The 13,699-nt window shown below is 39.3% G+C and overlaps 1 long non-coding RNA gene across 1 annotated transcript; it reads right to left on the reverse strand.

The window, feature by feature from the left end:
• Window positions 1-9,040: 9,040 nt before the first annotated feature.
• LOC136998564 (uncharacterized) lies at window positions 9,041-13,310 on the reverse strand. Its single transcript, XR_010889143.1, has 3 exons — window positions 13,030-13,310; window positions 10,066-10,366; window positions 9,041-9,511 (listed from the first exon to the last, which is right to left on the reverse strand). It is a non-coding gene; the product is annotated as an uncharacterized lncRNA (long non-coding RNA).
• Window positions 13,311-13,699: the final 389 nt, after the last annotated feature.

The following is a 13,699-nucleotide window of genomic DNA, read 5'->3' on the forward strand; positions in this document are numbered from 1 at the left end:
TTACGGCCAGTGTTTGTCAACCGGCGGATCGCAAACTCCCGAGAGAAGATTCGCCGCGACTAGCCGATCGCGCGAGAGTGAGGCTGCGAGACCCTGTGCCGCGAACAGCAACTTGGCCGTGAGTATAGCGTGCTCAGTTTTCCAGAAGACATCGCACACACACCCTCCCCCGTGTGCTTTCTTCCGTCTTCGTTCGCTGATCTCGAGGGATTGCGATCGTTTGCCGGCACTTGACGTCGCTTTAATGATGCCGCTCGGCACGCATGGCGGACGTCGGGTTCCGCGAGGATAATCGGCCACGACTGGGATTTCGACGGTGTTGTAGTCGAACTTCGCTGGTCATATTTAAATAGAAAATTTCGAGATTGCTTAAGTAACACTCCAGCTTTGTTCACGTTTGTTTGTCTTTGGTGAAACTATAATTTTCCAAGTACCCGAGGTCAGATTTTGCCTCGCTACACAGTAGGTGAGAGTTAATACTAACGTATGATGACACCGAGCCTCAAATATTTCATACTGAATGCCGCATTAAAGTTTCATTCTCTTTTACTTTATATCTCATCGAAGCAAAACGAAGAAGATTGCAAAGTGACTGCATAATTTTCAAACTTTTTATTAAAAATTACTAAAATTTCTATAGAATCTTTATCAATTTCTTCTGATTAAAAATTTAAAAACATTTTTTTGTTTTCTGTAAAAAATGTAAAAAAAATCTGGTGAGATTAATGCCGCGAATAAATCAAAGATTATCTCGTTCTTCTGTTTTTGTTTCGCTGAAAATTGCTTGAAAGGACGCGGCGAAGTCAATGACAGCCAGGTGGATGCGTGCGAGTGGGTTGAGAATTGAAGAGGGATGTGAGAGATCAAAAGTCAAGCGACCGAGGCTGCATAATAGATTCGTGTTGTTGTTGCAGTTGCTCTATATCCTTGCGTAGACCGATCAATTTTAATTATCTCAGATAAGGTCAAAGGTTATTTTTATATCGGTCTCGGAAAGAAAGAAGCGCGTGTTACTCGACATACACAAGTTCCATTATCCAAAACTATCTTCCGCACACACAAAAAGAGAGAATCTTTTTAACAATCTTCAAAAGTACGTTAGCGAGTTTCGCTTCCGCGTGTCGCTCTGTGCGCGTCCATTGAAGTTTCCGATATTGAACATGACTTCTAAAGCTCACAAAGAGAATTTTCTTGGAAACTCTACGGCGAAGTAGCAGCATCTGTTATCGTTAATTAACATTCATCATAAAACTGGTTTTATTCCCATCGACCGTAAAGTTTTGAGAATCAAATTTAAATAAATAATTGAATGAATAACACAAAGTTATTTTTTACGGTTTTATAAATCTTGAATATATATATATATATAATAGAACTGCAACAATGTCTAATTGAAATGCCACTGTAATGTTAACAAAAGAAGCAGCGGTATAATTATTTTAATTATAGATTATTATACGACAAACAGTTCTCAAAAATGTGGTTTTAATTAAACAGTATTGCGTTAATGAGTAATGCATAATGTCGATGCGGAAGGATTTGCGGGCAATTATAATTTGTTGTAGAAATTCGCCGGGAGTTAAATGTCGCAAATTTCCACCCCTAACTCATGACGCAGTCGCCCTTTGCGTTATGGCAAGCGTCTGAACGATCGAATGCTAAATTAAGGCTGTTTCTGACGTCGGGTCGGAACGTTATGTCACTCATTCGATGTCATTTGACGACATTAGCAGATATGCTGCGCGGCTATGAGAGACAGGATAACCAGCGAATGAATTAATAAATAGGAAAGCGAGCTTTCTCTCTCTCTCTCTCTCTTCCTCCCTCTCTCTCACTTCTACGTTCTCTCTAGGGGTGTTGACATAACATATTGTTATGTTTTACGTTACAAAAGACACGGGTGGATAATGATAATATCGGATTTCCATTATGTTCCAGAAAATTGATCGATGCAAATACGAATACGTTGTTTCAACCAAGCGATAAAAACTGAATTACGTTTTTTCAACGAACGAGATCAAAGAATAGCGTTAATAGGAAACAGCGATGGAAGCTTATTGTTTCTTTCTGGTTTAATGAAACTTGACTTCTCAAATGTAAAGATGTCGGTTGATTCTAGTTAATTTTTTGCATTTTTTTTCTTTTTTTTTTTACTTTGCACTTACTTCTGTATTTTACAATCTTCATCGTGCCGTAACTGCGTGACGTTAAATACCTGGCTCGCGTGTCTTTTCGTTCGCAACCGAAAATAGATATCGATCAGCCAACCCAGCTGTTGACCCAGCGGGGTGACGTTTACACGAGTACATTCGTACATGCATGTCCTGCCAACCGTGGCGTTTGCGAAGAGGACCCATCCGTATCGTGCCGGTATAACCGCGTAGAGGATTCGTCACGTTTTTCCATTACCGGCGACTTTCGCACGAGCACTACTTCCATTTTGCGGTTGAGCTCGCCGAGAACGAACGTACGGACACTGTGAAATAAACGATCTCCAGCTGATATCGTCCCATTAATGTTCTCCGAGAGCGTGAAGGGGACGCGCGCGTTTGTCTGACAGCTCCACTTTTCCGTATTGAAACGACTTGGGATCGGCGGTCACGACTCGCGTACGAGGGATTTGCTTCTGCGGCGTGAGAACGGCAACAGGATGCATGCAGGACAGAGATAGGATATTATAAAACGCATTAGAGACTATGGAGACTCGAGATGATTTTTACCCGATATTCAATATTCCGCGGCCATTGCATAATTTATGATGTAATAAAATAATGCAAATTTAATCTTATACAAACAGTCGCAATTTTTTTTTTTTTTTTTTTTAAATATTTTATTAAGTTAAGAAAATTAATATTTTAGAATATTTTGTTTCAATATTCGCCGGCTATCTGGTATACAATGACCGTAAATAAATATAAAATTAATAAGTTGAAACAAAAAATTTATTGAATCAAAGTAAATTCAAATTAAACAAGAATCTAATCAATCTAATAACAGTGTAGTTTTAATGCTTAGCGCAGATAAAAAATATTTTAATTTCTTCAACAATTTTTTATATGAATTAATAATATTACGCAAATTCATATTATAATTAAAATTTCATTGTTCGTGGAATTTCCATTTCAAAAGCGGAGAAGGAATGAATGCGACTCAAATACGGTATAATATCGAGATGGGGCATTGAGGTCACGTGCGTCATTGTTCAGAAGAGATTTCAGGGAATTGCAAGAAACAGTCGACGACAGGAGACTAATTAACGTAAAACACTGTACTTTGTATAGATAACGCCGACATTCAGATAGCATTGCAAGATGGCGATGCGATGAAAGCGTTATTCTTTTGGCGTACGAATAAGATTTTATGATGTACCATGTACATCGTGCCGCGCTAATGAGCTGCTCTATGTTATCTCTCTTAATTATAACATCGTCAGTGTCTTCTGCCTTTTATGAGATTACGACGTTCGCCATGAGCAAGAGTCGTTCAATTTTAATCTACGATCGCGTAAATGTACGAAAACGTGTTTAGTCATGCACGATAAATTAGGTTACAAGATAAAGTATTCATAGAGTAAATGCGAAAGAGAGCTTGTAAAGAGGTCAAGGGAATGAATTTTTCAAGAATCCACTTAGATAATATCTTTATCGTTTGACAAAAGACTGATGGAATTATCGAAATATTTTTCAAGTATGGAAATTATTTTTACGAACGTGCACTTTAATAAAAGGCAGTTTGAGCGTTATTTTTTAAAACTGCTTGAGATAAATAAATGTTTCGGAGAAATTTTCTATTAATTCTATTCGACGCAAGCTAGCAATTCTTGATCATTTATTATAATTTTACGATGCGATCTCCGTTATTACTTAAGGTATAATCATTTTCTTTTTAATGAGCGACTATTTGGGGAGTTCGACATTCCGTGTTGTAAGCCGGCGGGCTTCCTGGCAACGTCTTAATATGGTGATGAATAATTACGCAGCGTGTACGTGAATGCGTGACGAGTCACGTCGAAAGTTGCGTAAATCCACGGCGATACAGTCTAGAGAAGAATAAGAGATGATATTAGGAGTACAAATGATAGAGTTTCAATGATTTATGGATAGAGAGTTAAATGATACGCTGTCACATTTGCCGTCCACAATAAATGCATCGACTCGTATTATTGCATATCGCAGATAAATTTTTATACATACGCATTTTTAATACGCCACAAATGTCAAAATATTGAATATTAACATATAGATATAAAAATGGAGATAGAAAAATGGAAATATAAAGGAATATATAAAAGAGTTGTAAAAATAGAGAAATATAAAACGTCGAACGGAAAGGTAAGTACATTCTTTTGTACGAAATAAAAATGAAAAGTTCCAACGAAATTTTCGCAAAAGCAGAGACTTATGACTCTTGGATGCATCCATCTGTAATTACGAAAATGCGTGTACGTGCGTACAGGCCGCGGCACGTTCCAGGTCGCGGAGCTCGAACGGCGGGTGAAAAAGAAAAAAAAAAGAGAGAGAAGAAAGAAGAGAACTTGTATGCAAGGGGGGAAAGAAAAAATTCCTCGAACGAAGAAGAGTCGACGACTGGAATATCAAGCGAACGGCCCGTGTAATTCGGTTCCGTACGATCGAGTTCACAGACTCGCGGTCTGGTAGGACGGCCGGGCGCCAAATCTCTCGCAAAATCTCGTTAGAGACAAAAGAGTCGCAGGAAATAAAATCCTACCGGATTTCAGCAACCTTGTAGCAACACAGACACCGCATAACGGGCGTATTGCGCAAACGGTGTCTTTCTAAATATTCCCGGTTTATAATGTTCTTGCCATTGTATGCGCGATGGGGATAAGACCGAACGAAACATCACTCGGGCATTGGCACATCGACGAAGACACAATTTTTCCCCAGCATTAAAAAAAAAATAAAAATAAAAACATCTTTCTTTAAAGTGCCGTAAAATTTAAGACATTTTTGAAAGTTTCAATATTTGTTTGGAATATTCAATATTTTAACATACTTCAAAAAGTATAACATTTTGAAAGTTCATAAATTTAAAAAAAATTTTAAAGTTTTAAAAACTTTAAAAAAATGGAATTAAATAACTTTGGTGTATAAACATTATTTTATGCGAAAAACAACGTGTAATCAAATGTTTATTAAGAAAATAATTAATGTTAAAATGTGCTTGCGAAAATTCTGAAATTAAAATGCATTTTATGTGGAATATAATGCAGGCAATATTTCTCAATTATGGCAATATTATGTAGCTACTGACTCTTCTAAACACACCTTGGTTCGCGTATTAAGCAAATTTTACATTTCTCTATCGTAGAAGCAGACGTATAACAGACGTTTTATCATTGTAGCGTATAAAAGGATGTTTAATCTCCGCGGTGTAGCTCGTTAGAACTGGATTGTTAGTTTGATGTTTTAATGCAGTTGAGTCCCAGGCTGTTTAACAACTGGTTAAAAATGGGTTGCGGAACTCCGATGTTGCGGAACTTCAGCCGCACGTCGACAGGACTTTGTTGCAACTTGTGCGAACACACGAAGTGTCATTAACATAAGAGATCTAGTGAGGCGAACAGCTTGCAAGTACGCTCGCAAAAGATCGATGCATAGACCTGTCGAGTGTGCAATGCTAATGTCGCAAAGCTGCAGTGACGCGTTTGTAACACATCACTGCTGACAATGGTATTAAAAGAAATTAAAATTAGAAAACTTTTCTGATTTAAATTGACTTGACAGTTGCGAGACGTACAATTATTACATTAGTACGGCATTTTAACGTGAATTGCTCTCGCATAGAAATTTTATGATTACGCACCAAAAATTGTTTTCAAAATGTTATTTTTCGCACATTATTTCACTTCAATCTAAAGCCAATTTTTATTTAAAAACAATATTTTACATTTTATACAAAAATTACAAATTTCAATTTATTACGAGAGTTTAAAATTTTAATATTTGCATAAATAATTGTAAATAAATCGGTGAGAAATATTTTTTTGCGTGCAACAAAGCGACGAAACGTTCCTGGCCACGCTCTGTGAGGATGCAACAGCAGGAATCGGAGCCAGCCGGCAGCGATATGCGCAAGAGGCGACGTACACCTGATGTGTACGAGAACACTTATGGGAATCTAGGTGAGGTAAGACTCGCGCAAGACAGACGCGAGCCAGGTGGGCGCGCAACAGAAGAATATAAATCGCGCAATAGGCGCGATGAGTTCGTCCGCGTTCGCCCACGTTGCGTCTCCCTGAAACGCAATTAAAAACTGAAATGCGAGCCGTGCGCGGTTGCTTATGAAAAAATTAAAGAAGACTAGTATCCGGAGCGGAAAGATAAACAACACGGTTGACGCGTGAGAACAAACCTCTGGTACGCAAATTTTCATCCTTCGTCAACGGAAACGCGCGTCTGCGTTTCTGCTTCCGTTCGTCACTTTCGCTTTCTTCGTTTGCTCTCTGAAACACCGCTAATGCACCTTTTCTCTGTCTTCTCTTTTCGAATTATCGTTTTATTCTTTTTTTTATATATTTTACTATTTTTCTTTTAAAGTGCTAATTATTATGTAAAGTATATCCTATAATTTAATCATTCGAAGAATGTATTACTTATTGTTTTACAGGGAAAAGTAGCTTTTTTTTATAAAATCTTGATTTGTTTAAAATTAATTTATATACAATATTTTAGGCATTGAATTAGGCATTGAAATAGAATTAAAAGATTCTATAAAATTTCACATAGTTCTTTTTCTTTCAATATATTGCGCAACATCGGCATTGTTTGATAAAAAAAATTTTTAAGAGCTTAATTTTTTTGTACATTTGTTCCATAAACTATAAACATTTATTTTTATTAAATATCTTGCATATATAATACATTAGATAATCAATTGCACATTCAGTTTCAAGCTTCAAAACAAAAATCTGAAGCCCAATAAATTCATAAATCCTATCATTTTGAGATGAAGAAAACGTGTAAGAATACCTCAAAATCAGATAAAAAATGGCAGATTTAAAGTCTGAAAATAAAAATCCAAAAGAGTTTGAAAGTTAAAGCTCTCTCTCCAGCGGGAGTGAATAATCCCGCGAAACGCCAGTCAACGTTCCCGAGTCCATTAAAAAAGCACCAGACAGAAAATCGTTCTCGTATATCCGGCGGAGCCGCCACCCGCCTGATTCTCACCGGGCCACCACCAACGCCACAGTCTGCGTCGCCGACGGGGGGTTACCAGCCCCCGAAGGAAGGGAGAGCATCGCGTCACGGACGGGGATGAAACGAGTCCCTCTGTTTGATCCGCAAACACTGTAATTGCCTGGAATATTATATTAGGTACGCCGTTGCGGATGACGACGGAGGAGTGAATGCGCGCTGCCGCGGAGGGACGGCTAGGCCCGAGGGGGGGTTCGTTCGCTGGAACAAAGGGGACGGCTATGCCGGCGACGGCACCCCCGAGCGAGAACGAGAGCGCCGGAACAATAATTTATTTTTGGTCGCCTCGTGGAAGGGAACGCTCTGGCTGTGGCAGGTACACATTAACCTTCGTTCTCGATCACGGCTCAACGAGAGAGTCCAAATGAGAGAGAAATTATGTCGGGAGACTAAAGCAGTGTTTTAATTTTGATTAAATAACATGGCGCAACTGTCTCAATCTTTACACCATTCGACCCATTGTTGAATATTTGTACGATTTTACTCTAATATTAAAGGTTTTTTTTAAGATCTTAAGAAGAAGAAAAATTGATTATAAGTTTTTGTCTCAAAATAAATTTTCTTCTTTTCTTCTCGAGTTCTTCTCGAGTCTTAAATCCTAAATTTTCGGACCATCAATCTTTCCACGAATGTTTAACTAAATTATTGGCTACTTTGAAAATTCTCCCTTCGTAATTTCGTCACCGTTGCTAGGAGCGAGCGAGATTTGCATAAATTGAAAGGCAGGTTTCAGAATGATGAGCGTTGAAAGCGAGAGAGGAAACGGGAGACGGCAAAAAGGATAATCGAGGAGAAGAATAAGGTTTGCTCGCACGAATTGAAATCTCCGGAGAATCGGCCTCGCTTTTACTCTGTATTGCGTTTCCGCGCTCGTCTCATTTCACCGTCTCTCTGTGCAACCGTGAAAATTAGTAAAATTATCATTTATCTCGTTTTCTTCTTTTGCGTGTTCGCGCAAGGATTAAAATAACGTAATTACATCGTGCAAATCTGAACGCATTTTGTCTCCTCCACATATTATTCATATTAACAAGATACAAAATGGTTTGCATAAAATAACTTCTTACATAGACGAGCACTAAGTTCAATTATAACTTTGATACGAAATCGAAAATCATTGAAAATGTTGATAATACATAAGAATTCATTTTTCCATTTTATTTAAATACTTGAAAGGAACTTTTACCGTATATGCAATTTCTTATAAAAGTTTTGGAACACTTACAAATGGAAACCGCATACTTTTGTGAGTCATTGTACCTCGCATCCTTCGGATTTACACAATACCGAAGGCGAGGAGTACGCTGTTAAATAGGCGATATTGCGAATAGGCAAATTGCCAATGGCGCGTTACGAAATTCGACGGGAGTCTGAAATCGTATTGTTGCACACGAAAAATCGATTGCTGGTGCAATTATGCCGTTTCTCGTTCCGCCGGCGTCAATAAAGAAAACGCGCCGCGTTGCATCGCGTTTGTCCCGGAATCGTAATCACCACCTCTGACCGGTTAATGGCGTTTTACGTAAGTGCGTTTGTCGACGGTGTAAACACTGACTGCAAAACACACTGGCTTCTCATGCAAATAACTTGACGAAGGAATAGATGAAGCGTCGACAGCCGGAGAAAGCGAAAAAAAGTGCAATTCCTGCCGATCGATGCCAAAAGCCGGCAGATAGTTCGAGACAGCTCTAGTGATATTCTCGCTTCCAAATTTTAAATATTCGGAGAAATATGCATATTCCAAAAGTTTTATCACGCTATAGATATATTTTTACAGTGCAGCAGCTATTAATTAAAAAAATTTAGGATTTCTACAAATAATCTAAAACTAAATATTGTAAAATTTATTGATTTACATAAATTATTTTTCTAATAATAAATCGTTCGTCCAGTAAAATTACTCATCGTCGTTTACCGTTGCTATTGAATGCAATCTTATGATTACTTGAACGTTTTATATCACTTTACACTTTACAGCCGTAATGTCGTCCAAGACACGCGTCGTAGTCGCCGAAGACAGCCGGTGCATAGATGATCGCCGAGATATAAGTCGTAGAGCGATATAAATCGCGGTGACCATGGCCTGCGCGCGGAATCGATTAGCTCTGGCCTTAAAACAACGCAAACATTTCGCTTAAGAATATAACGCGGTCCCGTTCGCGCTGGAATCGATTTTCTCTTCGACGGACGGAAAGTGTGCTGTAAAGAGACATAAGAAACGCGAGCGGGTGGAAGCCGAGGAGTTTCCCAATCTGCTCACGTGATCGTCGTAATTCCTCGGGGACAACTCCGTCCTGCAAAAGACAACAGAAGGAAGAAGTTGGGAAAAGTCCTGTCCGATAGGACGGCGGACCCCAAGTCCCATGTTGTAAATAAAGAACGCAGCGCGTAGGTACAGTTATCAGAACGGGTGGATTACAGGAAATTGCTAAATCGATAAAGCTGGATTCGAAAAATTTTTAGTTACACACTGAGTTCACCGAACTGGCGTCAATATTTTATATATATATTTTTTTTTACCTTTTCCTTCTCTTCAATGGAAAATTTAATAAATCACAGCTTTCTTTTTATTCTTAAATAACTATTTTGCTCTCTTTTAAATTTGAGCTGAAAGATTATTAAGTTAAAACTGGATACATACAATCCTATTATTACTTCCTACATTAATAAATTGAGAGCGCAATTTTCTACAGCAAAACAGCTGTCATTAATCCTAATTTGTTACATCCATGTTAATTTCTAACATCAACGCTGAGTCGGCTGAGCATTATTATTTCATGCAAATTCGCGCAATGAAAATACAGTAATTCGTATAATAATCTTTAGCAGAGCGTTGCTCGATAGTCACCTTAGCGGGTTAGTTAGTGTCTTGCGTGTAATCATGATTGTTAGAAGTAAAGACTGTCCATTGACCTTGTCCTCCAGCAGCGCTTCTGTCGAGTCGAGTGCTGGACCATTAGTTCAGCCAGGTCAACGTCACCGCCGCGTGATTTACGAGAGCAATATTCTTGTTTCGAAGAGAATTCTCTCAGCGTTCGACCTTCGTTCTATCTTTTAGGCACGATCGTGGGTGGAAGGTTAGTTTTGACAACCTTTTTCAACGAAGGTCCGATGACGCAAAGCTCGAGTGGATGATTTAAACCAGGGATCTTTAAAAAAATATGACATTCAAAAATCGTCTGATTTTTCGACGCAGAAATTTTCGCAAATGAAAATATACTTTCCATTTATTGAAATATTATTAAGATATTTTGTTAGATTTCGCTGAGGTTCCATCTAATCGCAACACTCCACGCCACAAAATCGTTAGATTATCTTCAGAATTGCACTCAACGAGAATTCTGAGAGTTTATTCCTTTGAGAACTCATCGCGCCGTTACGGCATTATCGCGTGTATCCTGAAGATGCATAGCCTCGCAGGTAGATGCTGCAGCTATTCTGGCGGCGCAATGCATCATCGGATTGCCAAGCGAGTTCGGTGTTGATTCGCCATTAGTCACTCGCAAACACGAATGTTGCGAATCGACGCGCCGCGAGACGATTCAGCGAACCGCGTAATACTCACAATTCATCTCAATCGCGATAGCGCCTCCTTGTTCCTTCTCCTCGCTCTAACGCGCGACGTAGAACATACGCATGGCTAATTAACCACAGTGTACCCTATTTGGCGGGCACGTAAGAGAAAGCGGCCATCGAAATGAATCATTAACTTCAATCTTGCAGCTCGATTTCTGAGCGTTGCACAAGTAAGGTAAACGTAAGGTGCCATGAAATTGGCGAGGTTCTAATGTGAAGGAGAGAAAAAAAAAAAAGGGAACGAGCTAATCCGATTTGTAATGCTGAATTACCAAGTATTAATCACGGAAAACAACTATTCATAATAAGTATTCATCGAGAAGCTTTAAGAATTTATTTTATGTCGGCATAAATATTATTTTTTGCTTAATAAAAACTTTATTTGCGTCTAGTAGATTGTTAAATATTTTATGAAGTACATAGAGACTTCCAAGTAATTTGCATTTAAGAAAATGTTTTAATTAATAACGATTAGGTAACGCTTTTTAGCTATTAGAACAAAACAAAAAATATTTACGGCATCCATCTTTCAGAAACGTTATTATAGAAAGTTGGCCTCGCGAGGTTCGGAGGTACATCGCGAAACTGCCGGAAGTACTTAGCCTCAGCCGAATGCACGTCGGGCATTTTTTTCGAAGACAGACTGGAAGACTAAGAGACTTTTATTACGCCTTAGCATTTTTATCGTCGAGGATTATAAAGGTCATACCTGGTGAGAGGCGCCTGATTATGCAGTAAAAAAAAAAGAGAGAGAGAGACGAGTTCTGCGTCTTTTGGCGAAAAGAACAGTAACGAACCTTCGAGTAAATTGTTGCAAAACACATGCAGTTTTGCGAAACAATTGAAATTCTTTCTGCGTTCTATTATGTCCGGTTTATTCTTTCTTTAAAGTTCTTAATAGCCGACGTTTTCTGTGCTATATCTTTTGTGTGTTCCGGCTTTCATTTCTTTTTTTTTTTTTACATCGCATCGCTGTGCGCATCGGCGTGCAAAAATTACCATTCTTGCGTAATTTAGCTCGCGCGTCAGTAATTTGCGTGCATAGATTAAACAATGGCTGCTTTGAATTAAATAGCAAACATCGCATGCTGCCAGCGTTGTGGAAAAAAAATTTGAGAACAGTCCGACAAATTCTGAATTTATTTTCTCTGAATAAAATATCCAAGGCTTTTCGCGTTCGATTACATTACATACACACATGCGATAAATATTTCATACTAAACATGATTTCCACAAACTAGGCTTCATTGAAGATTTATTGTGCGCTCGTGTTGCTCAATAAAAAATAAATTGTGCCATTGATATTAGCGGAGGAACAAGGTTAAATTGAGTCTCGCGTGATACCGAATGAGAAAAGCCCCGAAGCTTGATATGCACCGCAATAATCTGAACATGTTGGAGCACATAAATGGTCAGGAGAAAAGAATTAATGTCGCCTGCGATCAATGCTATTTCCATACATTTGTGTCACGAAACATATCATACATAAATTGCAAAAGAACTGAAGCAGCGCTTGGTGACTGCATTATTAAGCGAAAATTTCGTTTATTTTATGACCTCCCACGTGAATTGATTCATGTATTTCGGTTCCAATCAACAAACAAGCTAGCAAATAATTGCACAATACTGCATACGCATATATCAAACTATTATAACTCTGTAAATTTTATTCTTACACATAATTCATAAAACGAGGTATTTTTTATCACATCTCTGCATAATTTAAAACCTTTTGACTAATATACGTGTTTTTTATTATGCATTCTATAACAGAATTCTTTTTATTATAATATTGTTTTTATTATGACATAATTATTAGTGTCCCAGATTTGACGGATTATTTTTTACGGATTTTGTTATCAATCTGAAACTGATTTATCTTTAGCGAAAAACATCACAAATTTAATGATCGTAAGCATAAGCTACGTACGCTGCCGTGTTAATTTATAATGCAACAAGCAATTAAATCGTGTTACTACAGAAAAAGATAAACGTAAAAAAACATCCCAGTATAAGTCGAGTGAGCGAGTGTAGAGAGCAAACGTAGATCCGAGTTCGAGTAAAATATTCTTGCTAATGTAAGACGAGTCTCGAGTTTGATTTAATTGCCATCGTCAGATGTTATAAGAGTATCGGAAGTGTAGGAAGATCTAATTTTTTTACTGCACTTTATAGTTTTTCAAATCGAACTTTCTATTTAAAAAGAATTTCATATGAAAATATGATGGAAAGATACCTCACTTCTTCCGTATCAAAGCCGCTAATGAGAAATCCTTTTGCTCATTTATCTATTTGTTTATCCGTGCACACAGAACTGACCGTGCGAACATCGCGTGACCGTTGCGTGCCGCGAATGAAGTCTCCTACGTAATTCCAGAGGCCATGGTACTTGCGGCCTGAGGTCGAGTCGGCGAGGGTTGCGCGCGCGCGCTCGCTCTCGCGAGGGTGAGAGGAGGGTCACACAGAGGGATCGATGTAGTTCGGCGGAATACTATGCCCTCTCGGACGACCCCTCGGAGGCCCCCCGTCCCCTCCCCCCCCCCCCGCTTCCCCTGCGCGCCCGCGATCTCTATAGCAAGTCCGTTTTTTGGCGGTACAGGGTACACCGCGCGCGCCTCTCCGCGTCCCCCGCTCGGCTCTCTCACCTTCCTCGCCGTCGCATCGTCGACGTCGCGTGTTACGTAGAAACGGGGAGAGAAGGGGACAGTTTTATTGATCGCGCGTAACCACGCCTTTCTCCCTCGCACGCCACGCCCACGCCCGACGTCCGCTCTCTACCCGGAAACTCGCGCGCGGTGTACCCTGGATGCACGTCCGTCCCGCCGCACCCCCCCCCCCCACCCCCCTCGCGCGCGACGCAGTTATGAAACTCACCCCGGCGTAATTCGGCCGCGTTACAACCGACG

Source organism: Linepithema humile, chromosome 3 (assembly GCF_040581485.1).
Source record: "Linepithema humile isolate Giens D197 chromosome 3, Lhum_UNIL_v1.0, whole genome shotgun sequence".
Taxonomy (NCBI): domain Eukaryota; kingdom Metazoa; phylum Arthropoda; class Insecta; order Hymenoptera; family Formicidae; genus Linepithema; species Linepithema humile.